Here is a 15,324-nt window from a genome sequence, read left to right as displayed (position 1 = left end):
CTCTTTGAGTAGGTATTTTTAAAAAATTAATTTGGGAGCATACTGTGTATTCAGCCTTAATGAATATTATTGTGTTTTTTTTTTATGTTATAAAAACAGTTCATACTTGGTGTTTTGTTTTCAATTGAAAAAATACACAAATATATGCAGGTGAAAGAGAAAACTCACAGATATTGACACTTGTTCTGTGCCAGGCACTGAGCTTGGCTTTGGATCGAAGGTGTGTAAGGAAGATGACAATCACAGAGCCCCAGCGTGTGAGGCATTCCCTCGGTCTAGCCACAGTGGGGAGGGGTCAGACAAGGCCACAGCATGACCTTAAACCCAGAGAGAAGGAGTAAGTGTGGAAAGAGTACAAATAAAACTAAGGTGCTTTGTCATATTATAGGGAAGTGGGAACCCATCGGGGCATCCAGAGTTTCTGGAGAAGGTCAAAAGGGAGTAAGGCCTTGACAGGAGTGAGAGAGAAACTCACAAACCAGCTCGAGAGTGGATCAATTATTGGCACATCCCTGCCAAGAACATTTGGATCACACACTGCCCCTTGGCAACTCGATGTTAGTCTAAAGCAGCCGTTCTCAGTCTGTGGAGGAGGATTCCCGCCCCCTACCACCACCAGGCAACATTTGGCAATGTATATAGAACATTCTGGTTGTCACAATAGGGGGTGAGGGGATGTTACTACTGGCATCTAGTGGGTGGAGGCCAGGGATGCTGCTAACCCTCCTACAAGGCACAGGACTGTCCTTACGACAAAGAGTTACCTGGTCCAGAACTATCAGAATATTTGATATTCAAGATAATTCACCTGGTTTAAAAAAAAAATCCCTTAAAACACACACACAACTGTTACTCCTAGGAAAATGGAATATGGAAGGACTAAAGGTGGCCGGGGTGGGGCATGGATTTAAATTTTTTTGACAAGGCATTTATTATTTTTGCAGTTAAAGAATGTAATTTGAAAAGTGTCCAATTATGGGGAAAATCTTTCAACGGCAAAACAAAAAAGAAAATAAACATTACACATAAAATACAAAACCAAAATAAAACTAATTACTCTCTAAAGATTATTTACCTATTAAAAAAAGGCTTTTGGCCACAGCTAAAGAAATCAATCCTTGAATAATTCACTGACGCACACACGCGTTAACTTTAATGGTGGCTTGTAAGTTATTTCTAAGAAAAAATGGAGCTACACTTCTGTGGTTTTTCTCTGCTGGGCACTGGATCTGTGGCTCATTCATTCAAGTTTTGGACATGGTGAAATGGACTCCATCGCTGTTTAAGAAAAAATCTAGAGGTTCTTGTTGTTGGATGTGTACGTGGAGGCGGAGAGGAGACATGTGTGTCCATGTTTCCCAAGTAAACTGCTTCCAGGTGGTTCTGAAGTTGCCATTGTCCAGTGCAAACCAGCCATCAAGGCACAAGAACCACCAGGGATCTTATCCTTCAAACCTTCCCGGTCTCTCCAGATCTCGAGTACGTGCCAATGCCTGGTGAAAACACCCCTGTGCCTGAGTTCCTTGCTACCCACAAACAGCCTGGAACATGTTTACTTCAGAACTAGCAAAAGATGAACAGGTCGTTCCTGAAAGTCCTGATTTCCAGCAGCAGATTTTAAATACAGGACCATTTTGGGAGGCGGGGGGAGGTGGTTAGTCACACAGAGGGCTAAGGACCAGAAGTTGGAACTCATCAGGCATGTGACAAGTTCTGGGTGTGCATCCCTGCTCCACCACTTAGGTGACCTTGGGTATGTTACTTAACCTCTCTGAACCTCAGTATCTTCCTCTATTGAAAAAGATCCATTGCCTATCAGCCCTGGCAGGCTGTTGTGTAAGTATAGAGAGGCAAAGGGAGCTAGAAAGTTCTGGAAAATGCCCAGTACCTACTCTTATAAGGGGTGATCACTGTTACACCTTCCACCCACTTTGCCTCCTGGGTAGGCCATTTAGGCTTCTCAGAGGCTACTCCTTATCAGCCAGAATGCTGGGAATACCCAAAATAGAGCTAGTTGAGGCTTGTCTTCACTAGCACAGCTTAACCGGCATTTGAGGTTTGGGATGGCTAGATGATTCTTGGATTCTATCTTGATTCTGTTTTTAAAAGGGTTGGTGAGGGGCAGGATTAGCTATCTGGAGCCCTCTCTTTGCATATGCACACACTGGAAACTGGAAAACAGCCCACACCGGATAGTCTATGTCAGCACCCAGAAAACGTGTGTCCAGGGAGAAATGGAGAGAAACAAAGAAAGCGGACCTGGAACGTTTTCCAAGAGACTCCCAGTCCTGAGAGGCAGAGCCACAGAGAGGCTAAGGGGTCCCAGAATCCTCAGGGAAGGAAAGGGACTGATGAAGAACTGGGCTTCACTCAAGCTGGGCCTCTGGGGAGAACCATCCTTGGGTCTCCTCTAGAACTTGACTTTTCGATGGCCTGCCCAGCTCCATCACAACCTCTCTCCTTCTCCTTCTCAGAAGAGAAAGTTCCTCCCCATCCAGAATGGAATTGGATGTAAATATTGCTGCGTGGATCAGCAGAGTTTTGGAAATCGTCGGAGGAGAGCGAGCGAGTTTCTAGCCTGCAAATCTCTAACTAGATGGACATGTCACCCGCCCTCGCTAACAACAAAAATGATGCACAGTAATAATACATTTATTTTGAGTAATAACTCTGTGAAACACATTGTGCTTTATATGTAAGCCCTTAATCTTCATAAAAACTTCTGCCCCGGAGAGTGTTATTATCTTCAGTAGAGACCAGGAAAAGTGGATTTGCTCCTGGAGATTGTGGGAAGCCATCGTGGGATACTAAGGAGAGGAGGGAGGGAAGGAGAAGCACAAATGGAGATTCTGGGAGGTGGGGTGCTGGGGGGATGGCGCGGGAGGGGACAGAGGTCCAGAGCCAGGTAGATTTCATGCTGTTGGTGCCATGCAGCCCCTCTGGGAAGAGAGCACCTGTCTTAGAGATGAAGCAGCTGAGATTCAAGCTAAAAGGGTGAGTGGGTTGCCTGAGGTCATAAAACTGTCAGGGTGAGTGGGAGAGTCTTGACCTGGCGGGGGTGGGGGGTGGGGGTGGGGCAATAATCTAACCCAACAAGACAATTAAATAGCTAATCTCTCTAATCTCAAGAGGCCTTTTGGAGTCATGTACTACATAAATAAATGCAGGGACTGTATCCCCTTCTGATCTCCATGCAAACAAATGGGATTAACACATCAAAAGCCAAATTCTTTGTACTGTAAGTAGTCCTGCCCCCAGGTGGGAGGTGGGCCAGATGGGTCCAGGGGTTTAGAAGTTGGTAACTCACTGACTTCAGCTGTGTGACCCAGGACAAGTTACCTAACCTCTCTGTGCCTCAGTGTTCTCATCTGGAAAATGAGAGTAATAATAACACCCACCTCATAAACTTGTCGTGAGGACAAAATGAAAATAATATTAACATTTACTGAGCAGTTACTATGTGCCAAACTCTGTTCCAAGCTCATTTCTTATGTGAACTCAATTCTCACAACAACCTGTGTATTAAATGATTTATCATATAAGGGAGCGGACTATTGCATAATGACTAAAATGATGGATGTGAACTCTCTCTAGCAACATGGGAAACATATTGAGTCATAACGGTAAAAATAATAAGTAAATTTCAAAATACCCTCTAATCTAGGTCAATGACTGTTCAAATTCCCGAACTCAAGGACAGGAAGCAAAAGGGGAAAAGCGAACCCCCAATTTTTGTTGGAATTGTTTGTGGTTCAAGATGTCTTCCATTGCTGTTATGTAATTGTTTTTGCAAGAAATGAAAAAAAAATATATATATATAATATTTATAACATAAATATGTATAAAGGGCAGCTGAATAGGGCTTGCGAATATGCAATAACTAAATATAGCTATTTAGTTACATATGTATATATATTTGTTTCTCAAACCCTTTTTAGCTGCTCTTATCACTTTGCACTTTGAGCAAAATTTTGCCAGGAGGCAAATTCTGTGGGCAAATGCTGCTGGAAGGGCTTCATCCCACATTTTTGTGAATCATAGAGCCTTTGGAGACCCCTGCAAGGCTTGTTATTCTCCTCCCAGAAAAATGCACAAACCAGAAGACCAGTGACCTCCCATTCCCGGGAATTCATAGATCTCCCCACAACCCATCTGAGGAGCCTCTGGGGTTCACAGGTTAGGAGCCCCTGCTTTCATTTAAGAATCCATTCCTTCCCCCTCAACCCCAGTAAATATTTATTGAGCACCTACTATGTGCCAGGCACACAGTGGGCCAAGTGCTGGGAACCTAAGAATGAGACGTGAGCATGTCACCTGCTGGCATTCACGCATTATTATTTCCCTGGTTTACCCCTCTTTGGATCTATTTCTGGCCTTCTCTTGTGCAAATAGCCATAGAGATGGAAGAACCACTAACATGTAGGGGAGATGTTGCTGATTATAAATGATTTCTCTGGTGGAAGTCTGCGGCCACCGTGTAAGCAGATATTGCTAGTATCTTTGCTTAACAAAAAGGAACATTAAAACTCAGAGAAAGTGGAATGAGGGACAGGGTCATCTGTAAGTGGAGGAGACAAAATTCTGAACCCAGGGGCTGGGTGTCTGACTGCAGAGATCACACGAGAACCTATCAGGAGTGGATAAGACCACAGATTGAATTCAGACCCCAGCAGGTGCTGTGTGACCTTAGATGAGTTACTTGAACTCTCTGAGCCTGTATTTCCTTATGAAAATGAATAAGAGGAGTAACATTGCCTTGAGTTAAAAACAGCAAACACATAGAAAGAAGAATAATATCAGCTAGCACTAGGATGTGGTACCATTGTCATCCCCGTGATAAAATGTTAATGACAAGGACTTTAGCACAATCTGGGACACAGGCGGAGTGCTCAACACAGAATAGCCAAAATAAAAGGAGGCGGGGGGAATCTCACTTCTTTGATTTCCTTTTTTATTGGTAGGGAAAGTTTGGGCTAAATCTTTGACAATTCTTCCTCCAGGCGCCCTGGACCTAAAGCCCCATGGTCATAAGAGGTTTTTAATGAGTGGAATTACTCCTTTAATTGACCCAGCTGTCATTTTGCATATCTAAGACAGGGCTAGGCTAACCATTGGGCGCCATGCGCACCTTTCCTAAGAGGGCCCAAGGTGGGGAGGGAGAAAAACTTGCCAAATTAAAATGAATAAATGCTCCAGTGTCGACAAAACACAACTTTATGGCAACTTGCCGAAAGCTCAACTCATTTAGCTGTACAAAATTGTGTTTATTATGTAACGTAGGTGCATTTTAAAATGTGGGCATGAGGGCCCCCCCAAAAGTCAGAAGGCTAAAAAGGTCCTTTACCAAAGTTATGATAATGGTTGAAACTTTGCCAGGCACTGGGGAGTTCATTACATTTGGATATGTCCCAGATTTTTCAAAACATGTATTTTAAAAGGCCCTTCTCCCCTAAATTCCATTTCTTCACAAATTCATCCCTCTAAAAGACATTTTGCTTAGTGGAGTTGGAAGTATTTCGTTGAGTCCATTCCTCAGATCACTAGACCTTGAGGTGGTTTGAGATCTCAGGAGACAAGAAGAAGAATGAATAAACAAATGTTTGTTTTCTGCTCTTAAAATTCCTGAAGGCACGAGGCAGTAAATGAATAAATTAGCAGATCTTTGGCTGGGCTGCTGGCTCCAGGGTCTCCTATCTTTGTTTTTCTAAGACTCTGGTGCTGTTGTCCCCAGTCGGCTAAAAAGCCATCCCACCCTTGTTTTCAAAGAGAGGAGGTTGCATTACAATGTCGACGCAGCGTCTCCCTCCCCAGGCTGGATGCCCCGACCCAGTGGCGTCTCGTTGTCCTCGAAAAGACAAGAGATCATTAGCCCTAATTAAGTCCTCCCCAGCAGGCAAGTGGGGTGGTGAAGAAAGTCTTCATTTCTTCCTGAGATTCTCTTTCTGGGTTGGAAGGAGTGTGAATTGGTGAAGGTCAGTCTGGTAAAATGTATCAGAAACCTTAAAAATATGCTTATCTCATCCCCTACCCGTCCACCTTTTGGAATTTATCCCGGGGCAATCTCCAAGATGGGAGCGCCAAGGTGACCGTTACAAGGGTTTAAAGAGCAAAAAATTGCAAATTAAATTACAAATGAAATGTCTATTCGTATGGATACAATGGCGATATAGCCGTAAAATGCAGCATTCGCCAGACTCTGCAAGTATTAAAATGATGGAAAGGGACAGGCGTTGTGTGTATGGACTTGAAAAAATGTTCTCAATGTTCTAAAGAAATAAATTCAATTACAAAACGATAGTATTTTTACTAAAAATAAAATATGCCAGGCTTGTACTAAGCACTTTTTGGTGCGTTATTTTATTAAATCTTCCTTTCCTTTTAGATTTTTTTGAAAAAACCAGTGAGCCCTAGTGACATTTGAATGACAACAGCAGCAAAGTTATTGAGAAGGGGTCACAAAGAGTTCTGAGCTTGCTTTGAGCCCTTCCCCTGGCTCGATTTTTGCCCCAGATGTCTAGAGGCCCTTCCTGTGTCTCTCTGTTGAATGGGTCCCTCCCTTGCACTCTCACATCAACGTGTTTATTGTCTCTGTTGCACTTATCACAATCCGTTTTTATCAGGTGCATTTTTGACTTGAGTTTTTACTCTCCCTGCCCCCTCTGGAATGTGAGCACTCACCTTGACTGTCTTGTTCACGGCCGCAAGTCCCAAGCAACCATACGTAATCTGGAAAGTGATGAAGAGTCTATCAAGTATTATACCATGAATAAAGAAGTGAATGAATATATGAATGACTGAGTGTGTGAGTGAATGAATGAGTGACTAGTGAAGGAGTGGGTGTGTGAGTAAATGAGTGAGTGATTGAGTTAGTGAATAAGTGAATGAGGGAGTGAATGAATGGAGTGAGCGGGTGAGTGAATGCAAGTTGACCTTAGTGGGAGGGACTTTTCTTCATGCATGACTCAGCTATGTTGGACTCTCCCAAACGTGTTCACCATGTACAGCGATGGCCAGGACATGAGAAACAACTGGGCGTGCCAAGAGTCTGGAGGCCCCACTCCAGACCCCTCCAACCTTTCAGCCGACCCTACTCAAGGCTCGAGTAATGTCACAGAAGCAGATCTCTGCTCCCGGGGAAGGACCTCCCCGTGTTAATTTTCTCATAAGTGTTGTACACACACAATTTCTTTTTGCCTTCACAACAACCCTTTGGGACCAGTATTATTACCCCTGTTTTAACTGATGAGGAAACTGAGACCCCGAAGAGGGGAAGTGTTTTAGTTCACAGAACTAACAAATGCACTGCAGGCCTGGCCATGTTCACAACCTTCATCTGGTCTGATTCTCACAACAGGATTTGCACTTTCCAACCCTACTTAGAGCGGGGGAGGAGGAGAGGACAATGAGGAGCCAAGAAAGAAAATCCTCAGAGCAGGAGCCCTAGGAGGAGACCTCAGCAATCACAGTCTATTAAATCCTCAGTACGGGATTGCTTGAATGGAAAATGAATGAATGAATGAATGAATGAATGAATGAATGAAAGGGACATAGTGAAGTGGTTAGAAGCAGGCACTCAGGTATTAGGCCTGGATTCAAACTCCATCTTTCCCACTTCTCTATTGTGTGGTCATAGGCATTTGACTTGAATTTGTCTGAACATATGTTTCTCCATCTGAAGAATGGGAAGAAAAGAGTGGCCTGGATAATGAAATACTATAATGCCCCTTAGCGCTTAGCATGAGATCTGGCACAATGTAATGTCTGGAGACTTCGAGGTCTGTCTGAAGAGGTCATCAAGAGCCTCATCTGGGGCCCATAGGAGCTCCTGCAGTCAACAAAAGTGAATTATTCTTATTTTTCTTATTCTATCTAATTTGGAGGCTGTCTCTGGAAGACAACAGAGAACTTTGGAATCAGGGGACTCTGGATTCAAATGTCACTGGCTGGGTGACCACGGGGATGTCACATAACTTCTCCAAGCCCCTTTCTCATCTGCGAAGTGGGGATTACGCCTGACGGCAAGCAGCGATGTTTACACGGGGAAAATTTCCAAAGGCCTCAGCACATAGTTGGCCCCAGTAAAACAGAGGCTTCTGTTAGATCCTCATTACAGCTCAGAGTGGCCCAAGAGCTTTGCCAGAATACGGATTGCAAATGTGGCATAATTCCTAAGGACCACGATGAGGATAGCAAATGACTGATAACAGACAGAACTCTATGTTCCCGGGACGGCCTTCCCAGTACCTAATTTTTAATAGGTGTGAAGGAAGGCAACAGATCAGAATGGTAGGGGGCAGGCACTGGGTTCCCCATCTCTGAGTCCTGGGGCTCCACACACCTGATATTAAAATCTGAATTAATCAGTAGCCTAATGAGACTGCATCTCTTAGTTGAGCTCTTGGGGTGACCATGTAGGATTCAAGGTTAGTGGATCTAGCCAGTATCTTCACGCAAGTTCTGGAAGACAGAAAGTGACACAGCTGAAGCTATGCATCCTAATAATAAAAAATAACAGCGCGCCACCCAATGCTGGCTAGATCCCAGCTGCTGTTCAAGTCACTTTAGATATGTTAAAACTTCAAATCCATGGATACAGTTGTTGCATAGTCTCCACTTTACGTGTGAAAACACTGAGCTCAGAGAGGTTAAGTAACTGGCTCAAAGATGCACAGCTAGAAAGCTACAAAACTGGGTTTTTGAATGCAGATTCTCTGACGGAATCTATATACTCTAGGCCAGTGTTTCTCAAACTTTTCATTATTGCACCCCTTAAGGAGCCTTTTTGGACATTTTTTTCCTCATGGCCCACCTCATGAAATTTTTATATCACAGATATTGTGATATTAAACACTGCATGTCTGTTTGTGTACTGTATGTATATCTGTGCTTTATACATAAATAGAGCAAGATTTGTGCCCTCCACCCCACCCCAAATTAATCTTCACCCCCATTGAGAATGTACGTCCTAACCGGCCCCCCTCAGCCAGGGGCTCACTGCCTTCACTCATGTTGTTGGGCTGGCTTGAGGGGAGTGGGGGGGATATTGTGGTTGCCATGTCCCCCCAAAAATACAGACCATGGTTATCTAAAGGCCCCATCTTGCATACTAAACCATTTCTCTTCAGAAAATTGAATTTGTCCCCAATACCAGCCATTTATCATTTCTGAGTCTGTTCCTTGGCCGAAGTGCCTCTTGTCTTCAGATTGCAAAGCAGAGGAGGGGAAGCTTCCCAAAACAAAGTGCACACTTTTTAAAAAGAGTGAACAGTGTGGATGCTTCTGGATTCTCAGTCAAAACCTTGTGCCCTAATCCCTCAGGAGCCCTGGAGTGGGGGGGGCGGTGTGCGAGCTCCCGCCCTACTCCCCCGGGCCTTTCCTTAATCCCTGAAGACTCAGGGGTCTGTCTGAAGTGGTCCTCAAGAGCCTCCTGGGGGGGGGTCCCAGGGGGCCCCCTTGGGCTTCCCCAGCTGGGACAATGGCACTGCATTCTCACCCCATTTCCGCCCAGCCAGCGGTCTCTTCTGACGCTCGGACAAGGGACCCAAAACAAGGCCCTTATTGCAGGCTCTGACATTGTAATGCCAGCTTTTGTGGCCTTCCCCGTGTCAGCAGGATCTGCCCCCACCCCTGCTCCCAGGCACTTCCGCCCCACTCCCATGAACTGATGGCAGCCCCAGAAAGGGGGGATTGTTCTCCGGGGCCAGCCTGGCGGCAGAGCGCGAGGTCCCAGCCTGGGAGAGCGAGGATGTGGAGTAAAGAAAGCACCCACCACCCCGAAGATGGAAAACTCATTAAACCTCCTGCCAAAGACGCCCCCATTTGCGGGCGCCAATCCCGGCATTCGACAACAAAGCCGATCCTGGCATTCCTGATGAGGGAGGGGACGTCTGTATCCCTTCTGAGCTCGTAAAACGAACGCTGCCGCGGAAAGGAAATGGAACGGGGTGTTTTTGAAGTTGAGAGGAAAGAGCAGACGATGGTTATGGGGTTCCTTGGCTATAAATATGTGCCTTCCTTCTCTTCCCAGAAGTCCCATGGCCTTCAGCCAAATAAACATGGTAGCTCCATTGATGAGACAAGAATTTGGCACTAAACATGAGGAATCTTCTAGAAGAAGAAACTAACTGAAGTGGGCAAGACATTTGGCCTTGAATCTTACTATGATACTGTTGCCAAGGGCCTTGGGAATTCCGCTGGTCCAATGTGGCCATTTCACAGGGATGCAAATGGAGGATCCAAAGAAAGGAAGGGACTTACCTGCAGCTCCCTCCCACCGCTCATCACCTGAGAGACTGTGGACTCCTAACACACAGCATCTGCTTCTGCAACAGGTTTCTTCCGCTCAAAGCGTTCCATTGCATGTCACATTGTCTACAAAGAACAAATAGGGAATTCTGTTCCACGGTGACACACGGGGATGCAGAGCAGAGTAACGGCTCTGAAATTTTAATCCACTTCTTAACTGTGTGAGTTTGGACAATCAGTCCAACTCTCCAAATTTTTTGTCTTCCCACTTAGAAAAGAGAACTGATAAACCTCTCTCACCGGGTCATTGGGAAGATTAAGAATGACTTTCTATGACAAGTGCACCCAAGACCTAGTGTATTCGTTTGCTAGGGTGCTGTAACAAAGTGCCACAGACTAGGTGGTTTCAACAACAGAAATTTATTGTCTCATAGCCTTGGAGGCTGGAAGTCCAAGATCAAGGTGTTGGCAGGGTTCCTTTCTTCTGAGGCCTCTCTCCTTGACTTGTAGATGGCCGTCTTTCCCCTGTGTCTTCCCATGGTCTTCTCTCTGTGTGTGTCTGTGCCCTAATCTCCTCTTCTTATAAGGACACCAGTCAATTGGAGTAGGGCCCACCCTAATGACTTTATTTTAACTTAATCACAGCTTTAAAGACTATCTCTAAATATAGTCGCATTCTGAGGCACTAGAGGTTAAGACTTCAACATATAAATTTTAGGGGGACACAATTCAGCCTACAACACCTAGAAACACCCACAATTCAACTATTCTTGAGGTACCCCCAAATCACATTAATGCAAAGCTGTCTTGCAGAGGTGCGATCATGCTTTTGGAAAGTTATCAGAAAAGAGCTAAATCCATCCTCAAAATACAGATTCTTCTAGAGCAAGGACTGACAAACTATGGCCTGTGGGCCAAATACAGCCTGCTGTCTATTTTCCTACAGCCTGTGAGCTGAGAATGATCCTTACATTTTTTTTTTAATGATTATAAAAAGTCAAAAGAAGAATAATATTTCTTGACATGTAAAAAGTATATGAAATTTACATTTTAGTGTCTATAAATAACATTTTGTTGGAACGCAGTCACACCTATTCGTTCACACACTGTCTATGGCTGCTTTTGCAAAAGCAGAGACGGGTAGCTGCATTGCAGACTGTGTAAGCCGAAAATATCTACCACCTGGACCTTTGCAGAGAAATTCTGCAGACTCCTGATTTAGAGAATTCGAAATGTAATCACTAATTTAAAATCACAATTGAAATTGGAGAATCGCATTTAAAATTCAGATCCTCAGGACCCATAGGACGATTTTCTGACTCAGGAGCTTGGGAGGGGGCCCTGGAATTTGCATATTTACTGGGCAATATATCTACGTAGAATGAACTGACCCATAATCCCGCTAAAGTCAGATGTGTCCATCAGAAATCCAATTTATGAATCCATGAGGAACCCTACAGCTGCCAAGGAAATCAGTGTCTCCAGTCCCCTGACCAAGGCATCTTCTGGAGAGAAACTCAATTCGACGGTGAAATCCGTTCGGCAAGTTGAATGAATAAGTTGTTCAGTAACCACACACTCAGAGCAGGAAATCAGGTGGATGAGTTTACAAGTCCCAAGTCTCACGGGTGTGACAGCCTGAGTCATCACCTTCACCTCGGAGATATCCTCTAAGTCGAAGCAAAGGAGTTCTTGAGAAGTGTATTTCAATATAATTGATTTCCTTTGAAATCCTGTGTATTTTATTTTATTTATTTGAAACATTCATCTGAGACGGAGTTCTTCAGATTCACAAATCTATCAAATGGGCTCATGGCTCAGAAAAGGTTAAGAATTTCCAGAGTTAACATCCCTTCCCTTCAACAGGAGCTGAATAGGCGATGAGCTCCATGAATGCAGAGTCTGATCATCGTTGTACACATCAGAAACAGCACAAGGTATAGAGTAGACACTCAATGCAGTCATGCGCCGCATAATGACATTTCCATCAATGATGGACCACATATACAACAGTGGTCCCGTAAGCTTAGTACCATACAGCCTAGGTGTGTAGTAGGCTATACCATCTAGGTTTGTGTAAGCGCACTCTATGATGTTCGCACGACAACGAAATTGCCCAACGATACGTTCGCAGAACGTATTCTCATCATTAAGTGATGCATGACTGTAAATACTTATTGAATAAATAAATGATCTTAATCCCATCTTCCTGCAGCTGTGGTAATGCCGTCTTTTTGGCTGCAGCCCGACTCTCCCTCTCCATTTTGAGCTGGGCACACATTTGGTTTCTCAAGTTCCTTTAACAGATCTGTACTCCTCCTGGACGCATCCATGGGATAGATTGCTGTTCTGTTTTTCCTGGGAATCTGCTGACTGCCTTATGATTTATCCCTTAGTCACGGCTCTCCTCATCACCTGGGTAACCCCAATTTCTCATTCGTGTCCCACCCGTAATGACACTTCTTGAGGAAACTTTCCCACATCATCCTACAATGTCCAAGTTATTCTTGGATCTCTGAGGGGTACATTTGAGGCCAGTGGGATTGTGAATCAGTCCAAGTTATTTACCTGGAATCCTATTCTCTCCTTTCAGAAAAGTTCTCACAGTATGTAAGTTTATATTCATTTGTGTGTTTTCTTGCTTAAGGACTGTCTCCACCTATAGACTGTAAACTCCATGAGGGCAGAGATGTATCTTCTTTGGGCATCTCTGTATTCCTAACACTTAGCATAATGCTGGCACAGAAGAGGGGTTCAGTAGATAGTTGTTGGATAGATGGATGGATTAATATCAGTCAATGATACAGGAAACGCAGAAGTGGAAGTGCTTGGCTTTGGCAGGCGGGAGCAGGGATAATGGATTCAGGTTGAATACATTGCCTTTAAGGCGTGATCGACATGTCTAGGTTGAGACACCCAGTAAGTCCGTGGGCCTGGAGCTCAGAAGGAAGATCTGCCCAGAGAAGGACGAATTTTGAAATTGCCAACATGTTGATGATTAGGGAGCCCTGGGAACAAGGAGAACATGTATCCTGAGAAGAGGAGAGGACCAACGATGGAAATCAAGAGGCTGCACCATGTAAGGAATGGGCAAAGAGGAAGGCCCTGCAGGACCCCTGATAGGAAAGTGCCCAGAGACGCAGGAGGAGAACCAGAGGGCTGTGAGGTCATGGGAACTGAAGAAAGAAAGAGGGTCCAAGGAGGCACGCTCACCAGGGTCACTGGAGGCCAGGAGAAGCAAAGATGACCAGGCCATGACCTTGAACAGTTTTGGCCCAGTGTTGGACATGACAGAAGTGGATTTAATGACATGAGATTTAGTTTGATCCCTCCACAATCTCCTTCCTGGAATCTACTTAGTTTGACTTCATCTCGGAGAAGTGACTTTTAAACTTCTGGGGAGAAGGGCGCGGCTATCCACTTACTTGGAGAATTTGATGAAAAGCATGAATCATCTCCCTAGGAAAAAGCACGTCTACGCAACATCAGCAAACTCTGCGTCCACTTTCAGGGGATCATGGATCCCCAGGGAAGAAACCTAATAACCCAAATTTCAGGGCTGGGGTTCGATGCCTTCTTTCTTGTTCTGTTTGAAGCCTCTTTTGACTCAACAAGTAGGAAATATTTGTTTTCTTTTTTTTACTCCTAAACACGACTTATTAACGAGATTATGAGTACCCTGTAGGTATTATCAATGGCTCCAGGTGGCTTAGCTGTCCTTTCAGATCACTTGGGGAGCTTTTAAAAAATACAGAGGCCAGGGTCTGTCCCTCAAACTCTGATTCTACCAGTCTGAGGTGGAGCCTAGGTCTTGGGGTCCTTTAAAAGCACCCCCCAGTGAGTCGAATGTGCAGCTGGGCCTAGAATGGCTGCTCCTAATGGAAGCTTGGGATGAACAACAAGTGATTGGAGACAGTACACCTGTTTGATTTTTATTGTCACCGCAAATGTTTCTATTTACACTCAACATTTTTTACTCCTTTTTGTTTGCTGAGTTGACCTTGTTTTTACTAAACGCTGAGTCCTCTGGCCCTGAAATGGCTGTGGGTCCTGACATGTAAGCCTTGACCCTCTGGGTCTCCATTTCCTTATCTCCAACAAAGAGTAAGCCTGCCAACCCCCCCGCTGCCCTGACCGGCGCGAGCAGTAGCAATAAATAAATAAGAACAGAGGCAAGAAGCTTATGTACTCAGGGCCCCTGCTCCTACTTGATGTTATTGGACACCAGTTTGCTTTCCTCCAGAGCCTGTTTCTTTTGAACTAGGCTCCCACAGTCTATAAAACTTTAATGCATGGATTTCCCATTGTTCGGGTGTCCGTGGGGCACCAGCCTTCCTGTTTCCCCGAGGTGTGCCGACCGGGAAAGAAGCTGGCTGGGAGGTCTGGGGTTGTTGCCTTGTTTCTGGAAATGCACATGATGGCGTTTTTAGCAGGTGGTATCTCAAACCCCATGGAGGACAATAATAGACGGCATGTGTCCGAGTTATCGTGTGCCGGTGCCCTGGCTATCCCCTGGATCTATATTATCTCCCAACAACCCTGTAAAGCAAGGATCATTATCAGCCCAGTTTTAAGAGGAGGGAAGTGAAGGTTTCAGAAGCTTAAGCTTATCCCAGGGTCCGTAAGCAAACGGGAAGCTGGGGTCTGCGGTGGATGGGGAGAGAACAGAAGTCTTGGACTCCAAAATTCACTCTCTTTTTCTAAGAAGTTATAGAAGACTTATTTTCAGTTTTAAAAAAAGCAGTCCCCTTCATTTGCTTAATTTTCTTTCTTAACGCACAGACACACACACACATATACACACGTCAATGCTCCTTTGATGTTTCCTATGTTGGGAGCGTTTTCACAGGGTAGAATTGCGAGGGCTTGAGTGTGCCTCCCGGATGGGGTTTTTATGGAAACACAAAGGTTGTTGACCTCAAACACAAATTGGCTTGGCCCTCCAGAGTCTGCCCGGCTGCCTCTCCCTTGCTGGAGTTTTGTTCTCGCCCTCTCTCCTCGGCTAGGGGCCTTGCTCACCCCGGACAAAACAAACAGGCGCTGTCAGGGGAGAATTGCCTCTTCAGCGGCACAATGAGA

The sequence above is a fragment of the Ceratotherium simum genome, chromosome 35 (assembly GCF_057802395.1).
Source record: "Ceratotherium simum simum isolate JZ-2026a chromosome 35, ASM5780239v1, whole genome shotgun sequence".
Classification (NCBI taxonomy): domain Eukaryota; kingdom Metazoa; phylum Chordata; class Mammalia; order Perissodactyla; family Rhinocerotidae; genus Ceratotherium; species Ceratotherium simum.
The sequence above is the reverse complement of the archived record's forward strand: the minus strand, read 5'-3'. Positions refer to the sequence as shown.